We start from the raw sequence: 25,814 nt of genomic DNA on the forward strand, positions 1-25,814 counted from the left end.
CGGGGGGATCCTGTTATCTGTGCCTGCAAGACCTGTGTTGGACTGTGTTCCTGTCGTCTAAATAAACCTTCTGCTTTACTGGCTGGCTGAGAGTCCTGGTGAATCAGCAGGGAGCCCGGGGGTGCAGGGCCTGACTCCCCCACACTCCATGACACATTGCAAGCGGCCCATGAAGACAAGATTCACTTTTTCCTTCCTTGCTCGGCTTTACTTGCTTCCTCACCCTATTCCTGCCTTAGTTCCTGGGTTTCCTGAAGGCGACGGGGGGCCAGCAGTACCAGGAGGAAGTTGGGCAGCTAGACCCTAGTGGCAAAAGTCCTGCCGCCACTTGCCACCCCACTCTCTTCTCCCAGCGTCACATATTGGCCACCAGGGACTTGGGGCCCAGCAGCGCAACAGAAGGCAGTGGACAGAGCCACCCTCGCCTTGAAGCTCCGGCTCGTTAAACCACATCTTCAGTCGCTGATAGCCAATGAGAGACCGACATCGCTTGCTATTTTAGCATTTGGAAATGCCATTGGTCAGTCATTGGATCTCTGTAATGCTGTTACAGAACAAATGAACATAGAATCTCAGTGTGACATTCTATACCTTTGGGGGAGCGGCTGTAACCCCCATAATCCTCATTTTCATGTCATCGTGATCTTACATATAGAGCATGACTTGTAAGGTATCAGGGAAAGGATATGATCTGCTGATAGTCACTTCTCTACCCATAGATGTAGACCATTCATGCATATGAAGTTATGAGAATTGTGCAGTGTGGTTGTCACTGTGCTGCAAGGTGGGGGAGTCAGCCAAATATTAGCTCCCCAGTGGCACCAGCAAGGAAAGTAACCAACACCCGGACAGGGTGTCAAACAACCCATCGACAGCCATTGTCCAGCAAGGGAGCTACAATGCAATGACTCACCTGCATGAGGACACCCCAGGGGAATTGCTCAGACTTGCTTGGAGAGACGCAGTGATGCTCACCTGACTCTGAAGGGGGGAGGAGGGGCCAAGCCATGAGGGAAGAAAGGACATGATAAAAGGAGAGACATTTGCCAGGCTTTATCTCTCTCTGCCACCTGCGTCTACAGACACCCCCACACCAAGCAACTGAAGCGCTGATGAAAGGGGCGAGCCTGGCTGAAAAGCCACCAGCCAGCCTGTGGTGAGAAGCATCTGAGTTTGTAAGGGTACTGAAAGGGTTAAGATCAGCTTAGAATTAAAAGCAATGAGGAGTCCGGTGGCACCTTAAGGACTAACAGATTTATTTGGGCATAAGCATTCGTGGGTAAAAAACCCACTTCTTCAGATGCATGGAGTGAAAATTGCAGATAGAGGCATAAATATAGATTGGAACATGAAGTGACGGGAGTTACCGTACAAGGGGAGAACCAGTGTTGAAGGCTAATTCAGTCAGTGTGGATGTGGTCCTCTCCCCATAATTGATGGGGAGGTGTCAATACCAAGAGAGGGAAAATTGCTTTTGTCGTGAGCCAGCTACTCCCAGTCCTTATTCAAGCTCAAATTAATGGTGTTAAGTTTGCAAATCAATTGTAACTCTGCAATTTCTCTTTGAAGTCTGTTTTTGAAGTTTTTTTGCATGGCTACTTTGAATTATTGGGTGTAAATGTGCTATTGACTATACAAGTCCCATATGGTCTTGTGATCTGGATTCCTGGTTTTCAGCCAGGTGGCCTGGGTTCAATTCCCAGTGTGGGAACAATGCAGAGTTTTTGCTCAGACGGGAGGCAGGAAATGAAAGGAATGGGAAGGGATCCTGCCAGCAGGGGAGTTGGACAGTGTTGGAAGGGGACCCCAGAAGTGGGGGTGGGGCAGTGGTCTGGGGGGAGATGAGGGAAGGATCCCAGCTCTGTGGGAAGTTGACATTCTGGAGAGCACAGGCCTGGCATGAGGGGTGGGAAGAGTGAGTGTGTCCCTCTAAACTCACCACCAGCAGACTAGGAAGAATTACGTATTTGTTGGTAAATGTCAATTTCTGTGTAAACACACGACCCAATGGCAAAATCTTTCCATCGATAATCATCAAAACTAACAGATGGGCAAAGTAAGAAACGTGTTGCTTGAGAACTTATCCTATTCTAATCCTCTAGGGTTCCCTTTTGCCTTAGGCACCACCACGTGGGCATTTCATATCCCTCCTCATTTTCACACAGACACACAATTTCCTTTGCACAGATCCATGAACAGCAAAACCTCCCTGTGTCTATTGTCTGAGCCAGGGCATTCGACTCCACTGAACCCTTCTCTCCTGCAATGGCAATGGTCAGACAGAGGGGATGCGTCCACCTTCCCCCTGGCAGTGAGATATTCACTCTCCTCTTCATACTGCTGTTGTTATTCCATGAGTCATCAAGGATGGAATAAAAAGCTGAGTTTCTCCAGGGTGAGGAAAGAAAGGAGCCACCAACGCCCTCAAAAATCTCAATGCCCAGAGAAAACCTGCCTCTGTTATTGGACTCCCAGAGGTGCTGGCAATACAACGGGAAAAGGGACTGTCTGAATTGCCAAGGCAGGGAATGAACAATCTACAGCAACATCATTAACCACAAACACACCCTCATCATGCTCCAGCCAGTAGGGAAATGGGCAGGAATTCTTGCTGTTCAGCCATGGCCACACTTACAGAGCTGCACAGCAGTGAGTGTGCTGGGGAAGCTGGTCTGAGTGAACAATTGGAAATGACCCTTCAGTGAGAACAGAACCAGAGTGTAGCAAGGCTCCTATGTTAAGTGGTTGTGGCTGAGGCCTTAGGGAGCTGGGCTAGAAAACCATGGGGGCCTTTCTGTGAAGGTTTGATCCTTGCCAGCTAGGCAAGGCTGGTGTGTGGTGTCTCCATGGCTGTACTTCCAGAGTCTGCTCAAAACAGTGCCAGAGGGAGCCAAGCCTAGACATATTCAGAGGCTAAGGCCAGGTCAATGTTTCAAACAGTGAGTCTATGCTGCTGCAGCTCAGTAATGGAGATGCTCTGTGCCAGGGTTTCTCAAACGTCCTTTCACTGCAACCTCCTTCTGCCAAAATAACTTAATACGTAGCCCTGGAAAGAGGGACCAAGCCCCTGCACTCGGGGGGGGGAGTGCCAAAGACTCAGCCCCAGTGGGGGGAGGGCAAAACCAAAGCCTGAGGGATTCAGCCCTGGGTGGGGGGGCTCAGACTTTTGGCTTCAGCCCCAGGACCCAACAAGTCTAATACCAGCCCTGGTGACCCCATTAAAACAGGGTCACGACCCACTTTGCGGTCCTAACCCACAGCTTGAGAACCACTGCTCCATGCTGAGGGGGGAGAGTTTTCCTGTTGGTGTAGTCAATCCACTTCCCCAGGAGGTGGCAGCTCTGTCATGGGGAGAAGCTATATCAGTGGGTGTGCAAGCTGTGGTGTTTACCACATTTAAGAAGTTTAATCAACCCCCATTTTTTAAACCACCTGTGGTCTGGGAATGGCAAAGGAGCTCGATGAAGCAGGGTCTGTCCTTCAAAGTCCTGGAGACCACGATTCCATCCTCCTGTTGTAATGGGGGTATAGCTCAATGGTAGAGTGTTTGACTGCAGATCAAGTGGTCCTTAGTTCAAACCCAAGTGCCCTCTTAAAGAAAAACATTTTCATTTCCATTCTCCATTATGTTCAGGAGCTCCACCATACGAGGATGCTTGAAATGAATGTGAATACTCAACATTTCGCTGTCCAAATGCATAAAAACATAGCAAACCTGTCCATCAGCTGAAATCCGTTCCAATCCTCTAAGTGTCTAGTTTATGTTTTCATCAATTAAACAAAGGTATCATTCCCTGAAGCAGAGCACAAGTTTGAAATACAGGCAGCATAGAGCCAGTATTCATAATGTCAACTACAAAAAATGATTCACATCTAGAGATAGCATCATTATAATCAGCCAATCAGAATCTCTCCATAGACCCCTTACACAACCACTTCTCTGTAATATTGGCTGCAAATATAGAACAGTGGTCGCAAGGGTGATCTATACAGTTACAGATTATGTTAATAACGTCACAGCAGGTGACACAGCATCAGTGAGACTGATACTGGAATACTGCCTCCAGTTTTGATGTCCTCATTTGAAAAAGATGTTGTGAAATTGGAGCTGGGGCAGCAAAGAGCCACCTAATGTTCTGAGGACTGGAAAAAATACCTTCTAGTGAGCTATTGAAAGAGCTCAACCTGATTAGCTGATCAAAAGAAGATTGAAAGGTGACTTCATTGAAGTGCCTTAATGGAGAGAAAAGATTGGGTTTTTAAGAGCTCTTTAATCGAGCAGAGAAAGGCATAAGAAGACCCAATGGCTGGAAGGTGAAAAGAGACAAATTCATATTACAACTAAGGCACAAAAATTCAACAGTGAGGATGATTCACCACAAGAACAAGCTACCAAGGAAAGTGGTGGATTCTCCATTTCCTGATGTCATTTAATGAAGACTAGATGCCTTTCTGGAATGTGTTTGTCTCAAAAGTAGCTATTGTGTCATACAGGAGGCCTGTGATCTGCAGGGGGTCAGATTAGATGCTCTAATGGTCGCTTCTGGCCATAAAGTCGACTAATTTCTGAAAAACTGAGTGCAGCATTGGGAGCAGCGTCTGATGTTTCCCTGTCTAGCCGGCTTGCTGCCTAGAACGAACGCTCCTGGAGTGGGGTGATCCACAGGGAGCAGCTCATACCTGCAAAGTGCCTGGCCAGGGGCAGGACATTAGCCCAGCAAGGGAGGGGTGCGGCAGTGACATCACAAAGGCCTTTGGCAGGACCTCAGACTATTGGTCCAAGGTGGTGGGGAGGTGGTGACCTCACAGAGAGATGCTGACATCAGTCAGGCAGGACCGGGGCGAGGGGCCAGGGAAACCTCAGAGAACCCTGTGGCTTTGCTTCAGCAAGTCTCCTTCTCCAGGTCTCTCTCTTCGAGGACTGAGAGAGTATTCGGGTTCACGGACGTGAGCGCCAGGAGGAACCTCTTTCGAGTTTTCTCTTTCCCTTTTAGTGATTTTACTAGAAAACAGCCGTCCCTGTTTAGAAGGTAAGAGCCTCCACGAGGTTTGAAACCTGTTCAGTCTGATTCATGTGGTGACACTTGAATTCTGGGCATGGAAAACACGAGCTTAAGGAGGCAGAATTTTATTGCGCACCTGGGATTTTGTCCCTTAGAATCACTGGGGACATTGGGGTTTGTCCTTTTTGTTTCACCTTTTCCTCCCTCCATCCCTCCCTCCTTTCTCTTTGTCTTTTGCTTCTTTTGTCCTTTCTTCTGTTCCCCTCCCACCAGCAGGAGAGGGGTGTGTGTGTGTGTGTTGCGGGGGAGGGCTCTGCAGCTCCCACTGTGGGACGTCCACACAAAAATGTGGGGCTGAACTAGTGCTCGGGCAGTGATCCCCACCAGTGACCTGGGCCGTCCTTTGGGGTCTCTGGTGAGAACCCTCAGCCTCCCGTCCTCAGTCTGTACCCTGATTGGCTGAGCAGGGAGTTATTGACAGGGAGGAGACTCAGGTCCTTGTTCTCTTTTAAGACCAAGGAAATAAGTCAGAACCAGTTCTATGTTTTATGAATTTTGCTGCTTCTGGGCCCAAGCCGCCTACTCCTTGGGCACACTTGTTCCCCATTCACAGTGCCACCCCCTCTCCATTCACAGCAAGCTGCAGCATGAGGTTTCAGCTACCATACTCCCACCCCCTCCCTTTCCTGTTGATAGCAGCCAAGGGAATGCTGGGAAATTTGGTTCTTTCCCTGCTCCAGGGCTGGCTCTAGGCAGGGAGCTAACCAAGGAACTACAGCTCTCAGGGCTCCCTGTTGGTTCTCCGCTCCCAGGCTCGATCCCTGCCGGCTGCCGCCCCTGCAAATGGGCTGCTCCAGGCACCTGCTTGCTTTGCTGGTGCCTAGAGCCACCCTCACCCTGTGCCCCAGCCTGGAGCCTGCATCCAGCACCCAAACTCCATTCTAGAGCCTGCACCTGACTCCATCCCAGAGCGCAACCTCTCAACCATCCTACACCCCAATCCCCTGCCCCAATCCAGGGCCTGCACCCCAGACCTCCTCCCCCCACTCAAACTCCCTTGCAGAGCCTTAGGCAAGTGTGGGGAAGAGTTCGGGGCGGGGGCGGGCTCTGAGTGGTCTGGGCACCACCAAAACTTCTACAAACCTGCTGCCACTGATACTTGGGGCGGGGTGAGGAGGCGAGCGGCGAGTCGGTGGATGGAGGGGGGGGCGCCATTTTCAGTATTTTAATGTTTGGTACTGCAGTGATTGACTGCTGTGTGCAGTAATATAGTGACCCCTGGGGGGTCCATACTCGGGGGGGGGTGAGGAGGTCAGCCACGAGTCGGCGGATGGAGAGGGGCAAATCTCTCAGATTCAAAATCTGGGACAGTGTCTGTTGGTCCTTTTTGCTGCTTTTCTCTGGGCTGGGGGTTGTCCCAGTGCTGCACAGAGGGGTTCCCACAGGAAGGTGCTTGCTCCTAACCCCCGCGGCCGTCAGTGTGTCGGCTCTTCTCTAGCCAGCCCACTTGCCAAGTCTGATTGGCCTTGGTCGGGCTCCCAGCCCCTCTCCACGGGTTGTAGCTGTCTGGAGGTGCTGCCTTCCTCAGTCCCACCTCATTCACTCCACAGGGCGACGGATTACCAAGTGGGGGGAAGATCTTATTCTACTTCTAGCAAAAAGACATTTTTCTATTACCTTAATTACACTACCTTAGGGGCCCCCTATAACATATTACCAAGGTTCAATACAAAGTCATAGACAAGTTATACAAAAATGCATAATGCAGAGATTTATCTACAACTGCACTGAGTGACTGCTGTGTGCAGTAATATGGTGACCCCTGGGTCTTTGAATGAGGCTTTATACTGGGGGGCAGGCGAGTCGGAGGCGAGCGGGTGGCCAAGTGGCGGGTGGGCACAGAGGTGAGCAGTGAGCCAGCAGGGGCTCAAGGGGCAGGGACGGGGGTTTCTGGCCGGGGAGGGAGGAGGTGAAAGGAGGCGAGTGGTGGGTGGGGGACTGACTAGGAGGAATGCAGCAGGCCAGCAGGGAGCTAGGGGTTGAAGAGGGGTGTGATGATGGGGTCGAGCGGGGAGGGGGCAGGTCCTATTTTACTGCTGTGATCTGGTCACCCTATGGGTGCCATTTCTTCCCCCTCCCCCCAACCTTCCTTTTTGGCCCACACCTGTTTCGGTGGGGCGGCGCTGAGGAAGGAGGGTTTGTTTCTTTGGGGCGGGCAGTGCTGGGGACGTTGTTTCCACAGGGCTGGGCAGCGCTGGGGAGGTGTTTCAAGGGGGCTGGGTGGCACAGCGGGGGGGAGGCACTTTTATATTCTTGCTTTGAGTGCAAAAATAGCTAGTTACGGCTCTGGGACCCCATATTGCGCTAGGTGCTGTACAATCCCTGGCCAACACTGGGACACCTAGGGGGTTCCCTTCAATCTCCCTGAGCCTCTGCAGCCCAACTTCTTCTAACTCCATCTGGATCACACACACACACACCCCCGGCAAAAAAACAAACCAAACTGGGCAGGGCAGCTCCTGGGGGCGGTGCTCTGGCACAGCCTGGGGGTGGGGCAGCTCCTGGGTGCGGGGCTCTGGCACAGAGCAGGGGCGGGGCTCTGGCACAGAGCAGGGGCGGGGCAGCTCCTGGGGGCGGGGCTCTTGCAGAGATGGGGCTAGTTCCCACCTCAGACAGTCCCTGGCCCGGTGAGTGTGGCAGCTGCAGCCTGGGTTGGGCTTGAAGGAGCCAGGAAGGGGCTGGAGCAGTGGGGGGCTGGTAGGAAGGAAGCAGGAAAAACAAGGAAAAGAGCCGTGGGGCAGCTCCTGGTGGCTGGGCTTTGGAAGGTACCAGACACTGCTGGTGCTGCTGCCTCCAGTGTGCGCTGGGAGCCGGGGCTGAGCTCCGGGCTGCTGCTGTGGCGCCAGAGGGGCTGCTCCAGGGACAGACTTTCACTGAAGCACTTTCTGTGCCCAGCCGAGGTGAGGCAGCCCTGGGTGGGCAGAAGAGAGACTCCACACACAGGTCCCAGAAGCTGAGGGTCTCACTGCCCCTGGGGAACTGCCCTTGGGTGGGGTCTGGACAGCGATGGAGCCCCTGCCTCATGCTGCCTCAGGTGCAGTGTGAGAAACTGCTGTGTGTAGGAATTTGCTACTTATGGTGCACTGAGCATGCTCACATGAACTGAGCATGCTCAGTAAATCTGCTGAAGCCACTGCCCTTCACTCTGCCCTTTCTCAGAATCAGATTCTGCAGATTGCTATTTACAGGGTGTCATAAACGTATAGCTACAGGTAGCATAAAATACCCTGTAAAGGGTTAAAAAGGTCAGATAGCCTGGTTGGCACATGACCAAAAGGACCGATAAGGGAAGAAAATACTTTCAAATCTGTGGGAGAAGGTTTTTTTTTTCGTGTTCCTTTATTCTCTCTGGGTCAGCGAGGAACCAGGGCATGGAAAATACATCTCCCTAAGCACATGGCATAGAAAAACCTTAGAGTTCTGTCCATAGGCAGGTCCCTGCAGACCTTGCTGAGTCACAAGGTGTATCTGCCTTCTCTCAATGGGTTGATTGTGTAGCTGATGGTCTGTAATGGGCCACCAAGCAGGCTAGGCAGAACTGACACCAACTTGTCTGGCTGGGGTGTTCCCTGGAAGCAGAGCACAAGTTTGAAATACGGGCAGCATAGAGCCAATATTCATAACGTCAACTTCAAAAATGATACACATCTAGAGATGGCATAATTATAATCAGTCAGTCAGAACCGCTCCATAGACACCTTACACAAGAGCCTTTCTACAATATTGGCTGTGAATATAGAACAGTGGTCCCAACGGTGATCTATACAGTTACAGATTATGTCAATAACGTCACAGGAGGTGACATGGCATCAGTGAGACTGATACTGGAATAGCCTCCAGTTTTGGTGTCCTCATTTGAAAAAGATGTTGTGAAACTGGAGCTGGGGCAGCAAAGAGCCACCAAATGTCCTGAGGGCTGGAGAAAAATGCCTTCTAGTGAGCTATAGAAAGAGCTCAACCTGTCCAGCTTATCAAAAGAAGATTGAAAGGTGACTTAATTGAAGTGCATTAATGGAGAGAAAAGATTGGATATTAAAGGGCTCTTTAATCTAGCAGAGAAAAGCATAACAAGACCCAATGTCTGGAAGGTGAAAAGAGACAAATTCATATTACAACTAAGGCACAAATATTCAACAGCGAGGATGATTCACCACAGGAACAAGCTACCAAGGAAAGTGATGGATTCTCCATCTCCTGATGTCATTTCATGAAGACTAGATGCGTTTCTGGAATGTGTTTGCCCCAAAAGTAGCTCTTGTGTCCTACAGGAGGCCTGTGATATGCAGGGGGTCAGATTAGATGCTCTAATGGTCTCTTCTGGCCATAAAGTCGACTAATTTCTGAAAAACTGAGTGTAGCAGTGGGAGCAGCGTCTGATGTTTTCCTGTCTAGCCGGCTTGCTGCCTAGAACGAACGCTCCTTGAGTGGGGTGATCCACAGGGAGTAGCTCAACCCTCCAAAGTGCCTGGCCGGGGCAGGACATTGGCACAGCAAGGGAGGGGTGTGGCAGTGACATCACAAAGTCCTTTTGCAGGACCTCAGCCTATTGGTCCAAGGTGGTGGGGAGGTGGTGACCTCACAGAGAGATGCTGACATCAGCCAGGCAGGAGATGGGCGAGGGGCCAGGGAGACCTCAGAGACCCCTGTGGCTTTGCTTCAGCAAGTCTCCTTCTCCAGGTCTCTCTTTGAGGACTGAGGGAGTATTCGGGTTCACGGACGTGAGCGCCAGGAGGAACCTCTTGAGTTTTCTCCTTCCCTTTTAGTGATTTTACTAGAAAACAGCCATCCCTGTTTAGAAGGTAAGAGCCTCCTGGAGGTTTGAAACCTGTTCAGTCTGATCCATCTGGTGACAGTTGAATTCTAGGCATGGAAAACATGAGCTGAAGGAGGCAGAATTTTATTGAGCACCTGTGATTTTGTCCCTTAGAATCACTGTGGACATTAGGGTTTGTCCTTTTTGTTTCACCTTTTCCTCCATCCATCCCTCCCTCCCTCCTTTCTCTTTGTTTCTTGCTTCTTTTGTCCTTTCTCCTGTTCCCTTCACAACATCAGGAGGGAGGGGAGTGTGTGTGTGTGTTGCGGGGGAGTGCTCTGCAGCTCCCACTGTGGGAGGTCCACCCAAAAATGTGGGGCTGAAATAGTGCTCGGGCAGTGATCCCCACCAGTGACATGGGCCATCCTTTGGGCTCTCTGGTGAGAACCCTCAGCCTCCCGTCCTCAGTCTCTACCCTGATTGGCTGAGCAGGGGGTTATTGACAGGGAGGAGACTCAGGTCCTTGTTGGTATCTTTTAAGACCAAGGAAATAAGTCAGAACCAGTTCTGTGTTTGATGGATTTTGCGGCTTCTCTGCATTAATGGTCTCTGAGGAGTTCATGATTCTCTTTAACATTGCAGTTCTCCTCAAATACTTGCTGAATAATTACTGTTACTGTTGTTGGTCTGGAGCTCATCTGAGAGCACTTTATTCAGGTCATTCAGTGTATGAAATTCAAGATCCAAAGGTTAGTTTGAAAATCAGGGTTCTTGGGTCCTATTCCCAACTCTGCCACTGACTGGCTCTGTGACCTCAGAGAAGTCAATTCTCCTTTCTCAGCCTCAGGTTCTCCCTCTTTCAAGTAGGGATAATAATGATCTGCTCCTACCTAGCTCAACACACTCACTCTTCCCCAACACACACACTGTGTCTCCCCAGAACACAAACAGTCTCTACCCCGCCACGCACACCACAGTTGAAAAGCAGCTGGCAATCTGGTAAGATGCCCGTGGAACGGTGGGATAGAGAAACCTGCATCATGTGATGCTGTACCAGCCCGTGAGGCATTGCAAACCCTTCCCAAAACACCCTGCAGCCAGTTGCACAGTGGGATAGTTACCCACAGTGCACTGCTCTCTGTTGCCATCCAAGAACTGCTAGCATGGATGTGCTCTGGTGACACAAGGGGCATAGGGAGGACATTCAATAGCTGTTTAATTAAAACACTTTAACTAAAGCAGCAATGCCGGGGGGTTGGTGGCTCCTTTCTTTCCTGAGCCTGGAGTAAACTCATCTTTTTATTCCATTTTTGATGTTTCATGGAATAACAACAGATCACCAAAGAAAGACGTGGACAGGGTGGATCTCAGGGGAGGGGCAGAGAGGTTCAAGCGGTGGGCAGAGCAGGTCTCGGAGGTGGGGGCAGTGGGCAGGGCAGGTCTCCGGGGAGGGGCAGAGAGGTGGGGGTAGTGGGCAGGGCAGGTCTCAAGGGAGAGGCACAGAGGTGGGGGTGGTGGGCAGGGTGGGTTGCAGGGAAGGGTCAGCGAGGTGGTGGTGGCGGCTGGTGGGCAGACCGTGTGGTAGGGGGTGGAGAGGCACGAGCAGCAGGCAGGAAGGCCTTGGGGGAGGAGAGGAGCGAGCGAAAGGTGGATCAGCCGTCCTCAGCCAAAGAGGAAGAGCGGGGGGTGGGAAGTGGCCAAACAGGAGCAAGGGGGGAGCACAGGTGGGGCCGCAGAGAGAGGAGAAGGGTGGGGGGGGCAGCGCCATGGTCTGGGCACCAATGGGCCCCCCACTTCTAGGGAGCTTCCAGCGCTCACACCCAGCCTCCCCAAATGCAAGAGCCATGGGCCACCTATTCTCTTCATCTTCACTAACCAAGCCCCTCCCCAAGCTATGTTGATGGGAGAAGCCCTCCTGTTGGCACAGTGCTATCTGCACCGGGGTTAGGCTGATATAACTGCATTGCTTAGGGAGGTAAATTTTTTACACCCCTGAGTAATGTAGTTACACCGATCTAATTTTGTAGTGTAGACCTGTCCAAAGAACCTTGGGAGTAAAACTTCCCCTGCTCCTCTGCTTTACTGAATCCAAACACAAGCAAAGCTTGTCAGGCCCAGATGGAGGTTGGCAGAGAGTCAGGTGTGTGCAGACATGATCCCTTCAGCAACTGTAAGCACCATGGCTTAGCTGGCTAAAACTGCTGTTTTGTATACAGGGGATCCTGGGTTCAAGTTCCAGTGGTACCTTACTGAGTTGCTTTTGGGGCACCTGGTATTGGCTACTGTCAGAAGACAAGATTCAGAGTTAGATGGACCTTCGGTCTAGCCTAGTGTGGTTTTTCTTCTGGTTTAAATTACACTCACAGGCACTGATGATAGAGTTACTGAAAGTTTGGGAGTTAGGAGCTGATAGGTCAGTGGTCCGGTCCCCTCACAGATGACCCCGTCCCTCTGGGACAGGGGCAGATCTGAGCTCTCTCACCAAATGCTCATTGTGGCTGCCAGAATCTGTGGGCAATTCATTTAGTTTATGCCGAGGGTTGAGTCCTGTTTTGTGCACTGTCTGAGAATGAAAATCCTAAACCGCCCTTTGAAATAACAAAAGCAGCAGGACGTGTTTCTATCCCTGCCCCAGAGCAGACAGACCAATGGAGAAATGCCATGAGTCCAGGGTAATACTCCACTGCAGTTTTACCATTTCCACTTGCTAAACTCCCTCCCAACCTTCTGGGCTCCTGGAGCAGGGGATTGAGCCTGAGCCGAGACACGGACACTGCAACGTTACAGCCCAAGCCACATGACCCTGATTAATGTAACACGGGCCAGTCGTGGGTGTTTCATTGCACTGGAGACGTAGCCTAACGTTATGTCTACACAGTGATTAAAACACCCAGGGCACCTGTCGCAAAGCCCGGGTCAGCTGACTCAGGGTTATGGGGCTTGGGCTGCAAGACTATAAAATTACAGGGCAGACATATGGGCTTGAGCCCAACCTCTGAGACCCCACGAGGGGTGAGGGTTTCCGAACCCAGGCTTCAGTGTGAACACAAATATCTGCCCCACAGTTTTTAGCCTCTCGGCTTTAGCTTCATGAGCCCACATCAGATGGTCCAGGCAAGCCATGCTGTCATCTTTATCCCAGGAGAGATGGACTCTAAGGGTCCGTCTCCACTGCAATGTCGGCCCAGGTGTGGCACGCTGTGCTCAAAGCAGCACCCTGGAAGCCCCATATTCACCACTCATAGAATGATGATACAGTTTGTACAAAGTCTGCCTGGTGAGGTATCATTTCAAAAGTCTTGGTCTGTTGAACATTAATATTGTGTTGGATTGTGTGTGTAGCATTGGCTGGGAAGTTTTGCTCTGTGTGTGTTACTGAGATGAGGTTGGGAAATGCCCACCACCAGCCTTTCAGGTGTGACAGTGGAGGAGCCAGACCCGCTGCTGGCCCATTAAAGGGATCCACACTCCCAAGGACTATCCCAGGAACCGTGTACAATGCAGACTTCTCTGAGATAGCACAGCGACAATGGGCACTGCTTGACTCACATCCTAGCAAAGGTACTTCCTAGCCAGTTGGAAGAAACTATGAAAGGTGGGGTAGAGACATTATGAGTTGGCCTCTATCCCCCACAACTCAACAGCTGGAAATACATCTGGATGACAAAACTGATTCAGAAATCAGAAGAGGATAATAATAGTACATTCAAACCAAAGTCCCCAAACAGACCAGTAGTGGTTTCTCAGCAGAAAATTTTCAGTTTGGGGAATTTTGTTTTCTCAATCAGACGTTGCCAAGGGAAGCAGAGAGAAAATGGTTGAGTTGTCTCCTTCAGAACAGCTTGGCCTAGACACTAGCTCTGGTTCACTGTTGTGGCCTTGCTCAGGTTGGGGGTATTTTAATTATTTGGGGAGGTCCCAGGGTGTTTCGGGGAGATTATGAGGCTGTTCCCCTTTGAGATAAAAACTAAGAAATGCAGGACTAGAGAATTTTTTTAGAAATCTGGGATTTAGACATTTTATTTGAAGCAAGGGGAGAGGGGCAGCTGAGATTCTGAGAAGGTTTTTGTTTGCAAGAAGCAACATTGTTTAATCTGTCACTGTACCAAGGGGGGAGATGGTTGTCTATAAAGGAGGGTGAAGACTAAATGCCTCCGATGAGGATGGGATTTGAACCCTGCATGCACAGCACAATGGATTAACAGTCCATCACCGTAACCACTTGGCCACCTCATCTGAGCTGCTAAGACAGGGACAGGAGGAGAAATCTAAGGCCGGCAGAGATAGCGACACTAAGGAGTTTTTAAATTCTAAGCGTAAGGAGGGGCTAAATGAGCTCCCCCCCTCACATCTAGTGATGAGCTGGGGGAAGACTTCAGGAACAGGCCGTGTTTGCACAGACACCCCTTCTCTGCCTAGCTATGCAGCATGAAGGGGCCGCTTCCCCAAAATGACCAGTTTGGGATGGTGGTGGGTAACAAATCACTTTAGGATTGAGTGGAATGAAATGTTATTCTCCTCCCTGTACGAGTGAAGGGCAGCAGAACGTACCTAGGCCGTCCTGACGGAGGGGTGGGTGGGTGGGGGAGGAATCGCTTTCATTGGACTGCAGAGAAGTGATTGAGGACGTCACCCTAACCCAGTGGTCCCCAAACATTTCACACTGCGCCCTCGTATCCATGGCTGTGGCCCCTCGGAAGCCGCGGTCGAGAACCGGGGCTGGGAGTGGGGCCGGTGCTTGCTGGGGAGAGGGGTGCGGACAGGGGTAAGGGGGTCGAGGCCGGGCTGGGAGCCAGGGGCCCAGGCTGAGGGTGGGGTTGGGGAAGAGCTGGGACAGAGTGGGGCTGAGTGGGGCTCCCTCCCTGCCCTCCATGGGGGCTGGCTCAGGCCCTGAGGTGCCCCCATCAATCTTCCTCTGTGTTCCCCTAGGAGTCACGCCCCAAATTTTGGGGACCACTGACCCCTACTCGCTAAGCAGGGGCTAGTGATGCCAAAGCCCAGGGAAAGGGAGAACAAGTGCGGGGCCCCCAGCACCGGAACCATGACCCCCCCCCACTTCTGTGTGTGGCTCCGCCCCCTTCCACATCTTCCACCCACGGCCCCATCCACTGTCACCTCTGTTCCACCCCTTCCCCCACCGGCCCCACCCTGTCACTCCTTTACCCCGGCCCCGCTGCGGCCCCGAGACCAGAGAAGCTCTGTGCCCCTGCTGCAGCCCCCGGGCCGTAGCAGGGAGTGGGAGCTCCTCCAGCCCTGGGGCCGACATGGGGGAGACTTTCCCAGGGGGGCCTAATTTGCCCAGGGCCCCTAGTCATGGGCCCCACTGTCCCCTTGGCAACGCAAGGTTTGGGGAGGCTGAGCCCCCCCAAGCCTCCATTACGAGCCGCCCAGGCTACCTCTGCTCAGTGGGTGGCCAGTCTCCCTGTGTCTCTGCTGTTCGTGCTGGGGAGCCTGGCCGGCCTTAGGGGTGGGGCCCACGGCAGCCACCCAGGGCTCCAGGGGGTCAAAGGGCACCGTGTGGCCGTGCAAAGGTGCTCACTGCTCTCCCCTGCCCCAATGCTCCTCCGTGGCCCCACAGAGGGTGGGGGGAGCGAGGAGCAGCACTATGTGCTCCCTGCGTCCTGGTCACTTTCCCCACCGGGGCTGGGCTGTGAGGGGAGCATCAGAAGCTGCTGCTCTCTGCCCTCCCCTGATGCAGCCCGGCTGAGGAAAGTGACCTGGATGCAGGGAGCTCGGATGATGTCCCTTCTCGCCCCCCTGCCCCTGCTAGGCAAGGCTGGTGTGTGGTGTCTCCATAGCTGCACTTTCAGTGATGCAGGTTTCTCTCTCCCGTTGTTCCATGGGCATCCTACTAGATTGCCAGCTGCTTTTCAACTGCAGTGTGGAGACTGTGTGTGTGTGTGGGGAGAGACAGTGTGTGTGTTGGGGAACAGTGAGTGTGTTGAGGTAGGTAGGAGCGGATCATTATTATCCCTACTTGAAAGAGGGAGAAGCTGAGGCTGAGAAAGGAGAATTGACTTGTCTTAGGTCACACAGCCAGTCAGTGGCAGAGTTGGGAATAGGACCCAAGAGCCCTGATTTTCAAACTAACCATCGGATCTTGAATTTCAGACATTGAATGACCTGAATAAAGTGCTCACAGATGAGCTACAGACCAACAACAGTGACAGTAATTATTCAGCAAGTATTTGAGAACTGCAAGGTAAGAGAGAATCATGAACTGCTCAGAGACCATTAATGCAGAGAAGCAGCAAAATCCATCAAACACAGAACTGGTTCTGACTTATTTCCTTGGTCATAAAAGAGACCAACAAGGACCTGTGTCTCCTCCCTGTCAATAACCCCCTGCTCAGCCAATCAGGTAGAGACTGAGGACGGGAGGCTGAGGGTTCGCACCAGAGAGCCCAAAGGATGGCCCAGGTCACTGGTGGGGATCACTGCCCGAGCACTATTTCAGCCCCACATTTTTGGGTGGACCTCCCATAGTGGGAGCTGTAGAGCCCTCCTCCATGACACACACACACACACACACACACACACACACACACACACACACACACACACACACACACACACACACACACACACACACACACACACACACACACCTGGTGTTGGGAGGGGAACAGGAGAAAGGACAAAAGAAGGAAGAGATAAAGAGAAAGGAGGGAGGGATGGATGGAGGAAAAGGTAAAACAAAAAGGACAAACCCCAATGTCCCCAGTGATTCTAAGGGACAAAATCCCAGGTGCAGAATAAAATTCTGCCTCCTTAAGCTCGTGTTTTCCATGCCTAGAATTCAACTGTCACCAGATGGATCAGACTGAACAGGTTTCACACCTCCAGGAGGCTCTTACCTTCTAAACAGGGACATCTGTTTTCTAGTAAAATCACTAAAAGGGAAGGAGAAAACTTGAAAGAGGTTCCTCCTGGCGCTCACGTCCGTGAACCCGAATACTCTCTCAGTCCTCAGAGAGAGACCTGGAGAAGGAGACTTGCTGGAGCAAAGCCACAGGGGTCTCTGAGGTTTCCCTGGCCCCTCGCCCCTGTCCTGCCTGGCTGATGTCAGCATCTCTCTGTGAGGTCACCACCTCCCCACCACCTTGGACCAATAGTCTGAGGTCCTGCAAAAGGCCTTTGTGATGTCACTGCCACACCCCTCCCTTGCTGGGCTAATGTCCTGCCCCTGGCCAGGCACTTTGGAGGTTTGAGCTACTCCCTGGGGATCACCCCACTCAAGGAACGTTTGTTCTAGGCAGCAAGCCGGCTAGACAGGGAAACATCAGACGCTGCTCCCAAAGCTACACTCGGTTTTTCAGAAATTAGTCGACTTTATGGCCAGAAGAGACCATTAGAGCATCTAATCATATAATCATAGAATATCAGGGTTGGAAGGGACTTCAGGAGGTCATCTACTCCAATCTACTGCTCAAAGCAGGACCAATCCCCAACTAAATCATACCAGCCAGGGCTTTGTCAAGCCTGAGCTTAAAAACCTCTAAGGAAGGAGATTCCACCACCTCCCTAGGTAACCCATTCCAGTTCTTCACCACCCTACTAGTGAAAAAGTTTTTCCTAATGTCCAACCTAAACCTCCCCCTCTGCAACTTGAGACCATTACTCCTTGTTCTGTCATCTTCTACCACTGAGAACAGTCTAGATCCATCCTCTTTGGAACCCCCTTTCAGGTAGTTGAAAGCAGCTATCAAATCCTCCCTCAGTCTTCTCTTCTGCAGACTAAACAAGCCCAGTTTCCTCAGCCTCTCCTCATAAGTCATGTGCTTCAGCCCCCTAATCATTTTTTGTTGCCCTCCGCTGGACTCTTTCCAATTTTTCCACATCCTTCTTGTAGCGTGGGGCCCAAAACTGGACACAGTACTCCAGATGAGGCTTCACCAATGTCTAATAGAGGAGAATGATCACATCCCTCGATCTGCCGGCAATGCCCCTAATTATACAGCCCAAAATGCCGTTAGCCTTCTTGGCAACAAGGGCACACTGTTGACTCATAGCCAGCTTCTCGTCTACTGTAACCTCTTGGTCCTTTTCTGCAGAACTGCTGCCCAGCCATTCGGTCCCTAGTCTGTAGCAGTGCATGGGATTCTTCCGTCCTAAGGGCAGGACTCTGCATTTCTCCTTGTTGAACCTCATCAGGTTTCTTTTGGCCCAGTCCTCTAATTTGTCTAGGTCCCTCTGTATCCTATCCCTACCCTCCAGCGTATCTATCACTCCTCCCAGTTTAGTGTCATCTGCAAACTTGCTGAGGGTGCAGTCCACACCATCCTCCTAATCATTAATAAAGATATTGAACAAAACCGGCCCCAGCACCGACCCTTGGGGCACTCCACTTGATACCGGCTGCCAACTAGACATGGAGCCGTTGATCACTACCCGTTGAGCCCGACCATCTAGCCAGTTTTCTATCCACCTTACCGTCCATTCATCCAGCCCATACTTCTTTAACTTACTGGCAAGAAAGAATACTGTGGGAGACTGTATCAAAAGCTTTGCTAAAGTCAAAGAATAACACATCCACTGCTTTCCCCTCATCCACAGACCCAGTTATCTCCTCATAGAAGGCAATTAGGTTAGTCAGGCATGACTTGCCCTTGGTGAATCCATGCTGACTGTTCCTGATCACTTTCCTCTCCTCTAAGTGCTTCAGAATTGATTCCTTGAGGACCTGCTCCATAATTTTTCCAGGGACTGAGGTGAGGCTGACTGACCTGTAGTTCCCCGGATCCTCCTCCTTCCCTTTTTTAAAGATGGGCACTACATTATCTTTTTTCCAGTCATCTGGGACCTCCCCCGATTGCCATGAGTTTTCAAAGATAATGGCCAATGGCTCTGCAATCACATCCGCCAACTCCTTTAGCACCCTCGGATGCAGCGCATCCGGCCCCATGAGCTTGTGCTCGTCCAGCTTTCCTAAACAGTCCTGAACCACTTCTTTCCCCACAGAGAGCTGGTCACCTTCTCCCCATGCTGTGCTGCCCAGTGCAGCAGTCTGGGAGCTGACCTTGTTTGTGAAGGCAGAGGCAAAAAAAGCATTGCGTACATTAGCTTTTTCCACATCCTCTGTCCACTAAGTTACCTCCCTCATTCAGTAAGGGGCCCACACTTTCCTTGACTTCCTTCATGTTGCTAACATACCTGAAGAAACCCTTCTTGTTTCTCTTGCTAGATTCAACTCCAAGTGTGATTTGGCCTTCCTGATTTCATTCCTGCATGCCTGAACAATATTTTTATACTCCTCCCTGGTCATTTGTCCAATCTTCCACTTCTTGTAAGCTTCTTTTTTGTGTTTAAGATCAGCAAGGATTTCACTGTTAAGCCAAGCTTGTCGCCTGCCATATTTACTATTCTTTCTACACATCAGGATGTTTTTTTCCTGCAACCTCAATAAGGATTCTTTAATCCTTTAGAGGATTGGAACTGATTTCAGTGAAGCCACACGTTTGCTAGGTTTTTATGCATTTGCACAGGAAAACATTTAGTGTTTCCATTCATTTCAGGGATCCCTATTCATTGGAACTCCTGAACATAATGGAAATGCCCTTATTTTTGTTGAAAGAAGAGGTTTGTAAGGGGGTACTTGGATTTGAACCAAGGACCACTTGAACTGCAGTCAAACACTCTACCACTGAGCTATACCCCCATGACTGTTGTGTAGGTAAGTCAGAGATCTTAAAGATTTTGAAGGACAGGCCCTGCCTCAGAGATCTCCTGTTCTGTTCCCAGACCACAGTGCTTTTAAAAATGGGGTTTGATTAAACTTATAGATCCATGTAGACACCACAGCTTGCACACCCACCCCCATAGCTTCCCCCAGTGACATAGCTACCACCTCTCGGGGGGATGGGTTAACTACACGGACAGGACAGCTCTTTCCCCTCCACTTAGAGCATCTTCATTATTTATGAATAGGTAGGAAATAACCTCCTGAATGGACAGTAACCAATGTATCAAATATTGCTGGGTCTGCATTCAATATGGGTACCTGGTCATATTGGCTGGATTAGTAGCAGCATTGCCGGCAGATCGAGGGAAGTGATTATTCCCTTCTATTCGGCACTGGGGAGGCCACATCTGGAGCATTGCGTCCAGCTTTCGCCCCCCCCACTACAGAAACAAATTGGAGAGAGTCTAGGGGAGGGCAACAAAAATGATTACGGGGCAGGGGACTTACGAGGAGAGGCTGAGGGCAGGGCCGCCCGGGGGGGGGGGCAGGTGGGGCAATTTGCCCCAGGTCCAGCAGGGCCCCCATGAGAATACAGGATTCTAGAGTATTGCAACCTTTTTTTATGGAAGGGGCCCCCAAAATTGTTTTGCCCCAGGCCCCCTGAATCCTCTGGGTGGCCCTGCCCAGACCATGGTGCTGTCCCCCCACTCCACCCCCTTCCCTCATTCTCCTCCCTCCTAGGCCCCCTCTGTGCTCTGCCCTCACTCCCATTTGGCCACTTCCCACCCCCGCTCTTCCACTGTGGCTGAGGCCTGCTGGTCCACCTTCCGCTCGCTCCTCTCCTCCCTGAAGGCCTCCTTGTGTCTCTCCACCCCCTACCCCACGGCCTGCTTGCTGCCCCCACCTCTCTGCCCCTCCCCTGAGACCCGTCCTGCCCACCGCCCCCACCTCTCTGCCCCTCCCCTGAGACCCGCCCTGCCCACCGCCCCCACCTCTCTGCCCCTCCCCTGAGACCCGCCCTGCCCACCGCCCCCACCTCTCTGCCCCTCCCCTGAGACCCGCCCTGCCCACCGCCCCCACCTCTCTGCCCCTCCCCTGAGACCCGCCCTGCCCACCGCCCCCACCTCTCTGCCCCTCCCCTGAGACCCGCCCTGCCCACCGCCCCCACCTCTCTGCCCCTCCCCTGAGACCCACCCTGCCCACCACCCCCACCTCTCTGCCCCTCCCCTGAGATCCACCCTGCCCACCACTTGCACCTCTCTGCCTCTCCCGAGACCCACCTTGCCCACCGCCCCCACCTCTCTACCCCCTCCCCTGACCTTCCCTGTCCACCACCCCCACCTCTTTGCCCCTCCCCTGAGACCCGCCCTGTCCACCTCTTTCCTCTGTCGTCTGTTGTTATTCCTTGAAACATCAAGGATGGAATTAAAAGCTGAGTTTACTCCAGGGTGAGGAAAGAAAGGAGCCTGTGTGTGTGGGGAGAGGGAGTGTGTGTGTGGGGAGAGGGAGTGTGTCGGCACACTGTCTCTATGTTCAGACAGCTGCTGCAAGCAACCAGGCCTGAGGCAGGGGGAGGGGGCAGCCCCAACATGAGCCCCCGCTTCCCTCACTGGCTCAGCTCAGCACAGCAGCCTCTGTCACACACACGCACACACCACTGCTGCTTAGCTCTGTGTCAGGGGTGCTGGAACAGGGGGTTTAGAGGGCCGTGGCCCCACCACTCTTAACTGGCTGTTAGGACAAATGATAGAGGGGGGAAAGGGGGAGTCTTGGGGGGGGAGAGGCATTCTGTGGGTGTGGCCTCGGGGGGAGAGGTGGTGTGAGTGTGGGTCCTTGGGGAAGGGTTTTCATGGGAGTGCCACAGTTCAGACAATAGTGACCCCCCCCCCACACTGTAAGGAAGCTCCCGCCGCCCCTGCTCTGTGTTCGTAGCGCGGGAGAGAGCATCGTTCCAGGGCAGTGATTTGCTCCCCGGGGCTCCGCCAGGGGTGCTTGGGAGGCTGCAGGGAGCCCTGGGCCCTTTAAATCACCAGCCTGGGGAAGCCGGGCCGGGCTGGCACAGAGTACCCGCTCTTGCCAGGACCTCATACCGGAATGTACCAGCTTACGTTCACCTCTGGAAGGTCCTCACGTGGATCAATAACTGGTTAAAAGCCAGGAAACAAAGGGTAGGAATAAATGGACAGTTTTCAGGATGCAAACAGGTAACTAGTGGTGTCTGTACTGGGACTAGTCAACATCTTTATAAACGACCTGCTGAACAGCGAGGTGACAAAATTTGCGGATGATCCAAAACTACAGAGGATAGTTAAGTCCAAAGCAGACTGGGAGGAGCTAAAAAGAGATTTCACAAAACTAGGTGAAAGGGCAACAAAATGGCAGATGAAATTCAATGTTGATCAATGCAAAGTGATGCACATTGGCAAACATAATCCCAACTACACATAGAAAACAATGGGATGTAAAATAGCTGTTCCAACTCAAGTGAGAGATCTTGGAGTCACTGTTGATAGTTCTCTGCAAACATCCACTCAATGGGCAGCGGCAGGCAAAAAGTGAACAGAATGTTGGGAATCATTAAGAAAGGGATAGAGAATAAGAAAGAAAATCTTATTGCCACTGTATAAATCCATGGTACGCCCATATCTTGAATACTGCGTGCAGATATGGTCGCTCCATCTTAAAAAAGATGTATTGGAATTGGAAAAGGTTCAGAAACGGGTATGGAGTGTCTGCCATGTGAGGAGAGAATAATAAGACTGGGACTTTTCAGCTTGGAGAAAAGCTGACTAAGGGGAAATATGCTAGAGGTCTATAAAATCATGACTGGTGTGGGGAAAGTAAATAAGGAGTGTTAATTATTCCTTCTCATCACACAAGAACTAGGAGTCACCAAATGAAATGAATAGGCAGCCCGTTTAAAACAAACAAAAGGAAGTATTTTTTCACACAACGCACAGTCAACCTGCGGAACTCCTTGCCAGAGGAGGTTGTGAAGGCCAAGACTATAACAGGGTTCAAAAAAAGAGCTAAATCGATTCATGGAGGACATGCTCTGAGCCAGGATGGGCAGGGATGGTGTCCCTAGTCTCTATTTGCCAGGAGCTGGGAATAGGCGACAGGGGATGGGTCACTTGGCGATTCCCTGTTCTGTTCATTCCCTCTGGGGCACCTGGCTTTGGCCGCTATGGGAAGACAGGATACTGGGCTAGATGGACCCAGTATGACCCAGTCTGGCCGTTCTTATGTCCTTATGCTCCTTTCATAAGATGCCTGGGATTCTGCCTCACAATGTGTCCCTGAGGTCTCAGCCAAAATGCCCAGACAGGCAAACACTCTGGGCTCCTGAAACCTCTGCCCCCCACCTAGTGCCTATGGCTCATCCCTGACCCTTGCTGCTGCTCCTTGCTATAGACTGTGAAAGGAGTGGAGGCAGCGCAGGAGCCTACTGGGGACGCAGATGTGAGGCTTTGGGAGAGACACATTGTCTGAGACATCAGAGCGCTGCAAACCCTGCAGCCACCCCCTCAATCCGGGGCCTGTTCCAGCCCTGAGTCTGGGCTACCGTGATCCATCCCCCAGAGCAGGGCGCCCACAGATTACAGCCTGGAAATAGCCGTCTGACACTAACTTCTGCTTTCCCTGACAGGGCCTCCCCTAGACCAAGTGCCTCTCCCAGGCAAGAAGTGTCTTCGGTGCCGCCTCCCCATATGTTAAAATTTTGAATATCTTATTTTTCATTGCATTTGTAGCTCATTTCATGATTTTGACGAACAATTTCGATGCATGATTTTCTCTGTCATATAAGATGATAAATTTGCATGCTAGGTTCTGTAAACCTGTATTTAGTCATGCCATATATAAGCAAATAAAACAAATGCATTTTCTTTAAGCATATAGAAACTTTTTAATTTTGACAGTAACTGAAATGTACTAACATCTAGAAATGGAACTGTCAGTAGCACAGGGTGGGCCGGTATTAAATAGTGTTACAGTAGGAGACAGCGTTAGGATGTTAACCCCAGGCCTTTAGTTGAAAGGTCTCTTCTCTCGCCTTTCCCCCATGAACTGAAGCGCAGCATTACAGAGATCCAAAGATTGGCCAATGGCATTTCCAAGTGCTAAAATAGCAAGCGATGTCGGTCTCTCATTGGCCATCAGCGACTGAAGATGTGGTTTAATGAGCTGGAGCTTCAAGGCGAGGGTGGCTCTGTCCACTGCCTTCATTTGCACTGCTGGGCACCAAGTCCCTGGTGGCCAATATGTGATGCTGGGAGAAGAGAGTGGGGTGGCAAGTGGCGGCAGGACTTTTGCCACCAGGGTCTAGCTGCCCCAACACTGTTACCTCACAGTGCCTGAGAAGTGGATAGAAAGTGACCACCGCCCCCTGCTGGCTGGGTGGGGGTGGGGCTGTGTGGGGAGATAGCAGCTGAAGGGGGATTGTGGTGGGGGGAGGCCTCTGGGTGGCTGGGCAGGGGGTACCCTAGTGAGGTTGGTGGGTTCTGGAGATTTGGGGTTTCAGGGGGTGGGTGTGATGTGCCCAGCCCTGAGGCTGTGGGTCCTGGAGGTGGGTATCGCTGGGGGCCTGGTGGCTGCAGAACAGCCGGGGTGGGCGTCTCTTGGGGAGGCGGGACAGGGGGTTAGAGGGAGCCTGGTGCTGTGCCAGGGGCTCCGTCTGGGCTTCTCCCGCAGACTCCTGGGATCGCTGCTCAAACGCTCTGTCCCTCTCTGCTCAGGAGATTGGGGTCCAGTTTCCTGGGTCAGATGCTGCAGCCTCCATTGTGATCTGGGAGACCAGGCTTAGCAGCTGCTGCTCCCCCAGTGGGGTTCTGTGCTGGAACGTGACCTGAATTAAAGCTGCTTCTCTGCCCGGCCCAGGGGATGACTTTCTCCAGCTGGTCCTAGCCCCCTAGGGCAGCCCTGGGCCCTGTTAATACTAAATTCTGAGCCAGAGTCTCCAGATAACTGAAAGACCTCAGGGAAAGTGCTGGGGACTGGCAAGAAAGTGACTCTGCACAAACAGCCCCTCCTCATTTCTCCTCCCAGTAGCAATTGCCAGGAGAAAATCCAGCCCTGGGAGAGCAAAGCCCCCAGGAATGGGACTGTCCCAGCCAGAGGGGCAGGGAGAGAGGACGGGGAAGGAGAGATTGAAAGGAGCAGTGGGAGAAATGAGCGGGGAGAGATTTCCAGCTCTCTAGTCCACCCAAACACATGTATTGCTGCATCCCTGGGCAGAACCACTTTCCAGTGAACAAAACAAGGATCAGAGAGAGGAAAAGCCAGTTCCTGACTCCATATTCCCCCTGCTGGGGTGTAGCTGCCGTGGGGTCAGTGTCCGAGGGAATCCCCCACAGTGACCCCTTTGGTTCTGCTCTTTTCTAGCCTTGTGTTCAGAGACTTTGTTAGGGGGTGAGGAGAGGGAGAAGGGAGGTTAAAAATGTGTCTGGGTTTAGCTGGCAGGAGGGGCCAGGTCTACATTGTAATAAACAGATTTAGCATTTCCCAGCATGGCAGGATCTAGGGTGTCTGTCTGCAGGGAAAGGGCCTGGGGGAATTCTGATGTGAAATTAACTAACACCGGTTCTGAAATGCCCACAACTGCCCTTCTCCCCCAGACAGGCTGCAGAATGGCGTCCATGTTTTGCTCCAGGTCATCCCAGCCTGACGTGGGACAGGGAATAGAAATGGCTGCAGTGGAGTCAGTTCAGGTAGAGATTATCGGGGGGTTGCTGGTGGGTTCCTGCTGGAGGAGAGGGACAGCAAATACACCGGAGATGGGAAGGTTTGCACAGTCTGGTCTGGAGGTTGGAGCGGGGCAGAAAATTCACAGCGTGGGGAAAGGAGGAGGCCAGGGTGTAGCAAACCTGCTGGGAGTTATTTAATAAGTGGCCTAGATTCTAGGAACAGACCCAGGAGGTTGGGAGGCGGAAATGCCCTAATTTGTGAAGAAAGAAAATAGCCCACCTACATGGGGCTAGTCAAACTGACCAGACTCATAGTGCTGGAGGCTGACATGAGTCAGGCTTATTGGAGCTGCCTCTCCCTTCATATCCCGCTTCTCACAAGAAGGAGGTTATTGGGCTTCCTACCAGGGAGCTCTCCCTGGACCCTGCTAGGGGCTCCATCTCCTGTATCAGTCGGTGGCCAGTAGGTGTGTGATGGATCTGCTGGGAGAGACAAGGGGCTCTCTCTTCGTCCCCTCACCCTGGTATTTGCTGGATATGCTGAGCGGGGTGGGGCTGGGACTTTGTTGACTGCGATCCACCCAGAGCTTCCATTTGATTGGCTCCTCTCTGCCACAAATAGTGGGGCTGTG

The 25,814-nt window shown here is 52.0% G+C and overlaps 1 protein-coding gene and 3 non-coding genes across 4 annotated transcripts in view; 2 read left to right on the plus strand and 2 right to left on the minus strand.

Moving 5' to 3' along the window:
• Positions 1-25,814, plus strand: part of LOC123352276 (zinc finger protein 850-like) — a 296,363-nt gene that overhangs the window by 30,654 nt on the left and 239,895 nt on the right. The gene's annotated exons all lie outside the window — the stretch shown is intronic.
• TRNAC-GCA lies at positions 3,522-3,593 on the plus strand. The gene has a single exon. It is a non-coding gene; the product is annotated as a tRNA-Cys (tRNA).
• Positions 13,972-14,052, minus strand: TRNAN-GUU. Its single transcript has one exon. It is a non-coding gene; the product is annotated as a tRNA-Asn (tRNA).
• TRNAC-GCA lies at positions 19,403-19,474 on the minus strand. Its single transcript has one exon. It is a non-coding gene; the product is annotated as a tRNA-Cys (tRNA).

This window comes from Mauremys mutica, chromosome 18, assembly GCF_020497125.1.
Source record: "Mauremys mutica isolate MM-2020 ecotype Southern chromosome 18, ASM2049712v1, whole genome shotgun sequence".
NCBI lineage: Eukaryota > Metazoa > Chordata > Testudines > Geoemydidae > Mauremys > Mauremys mutica.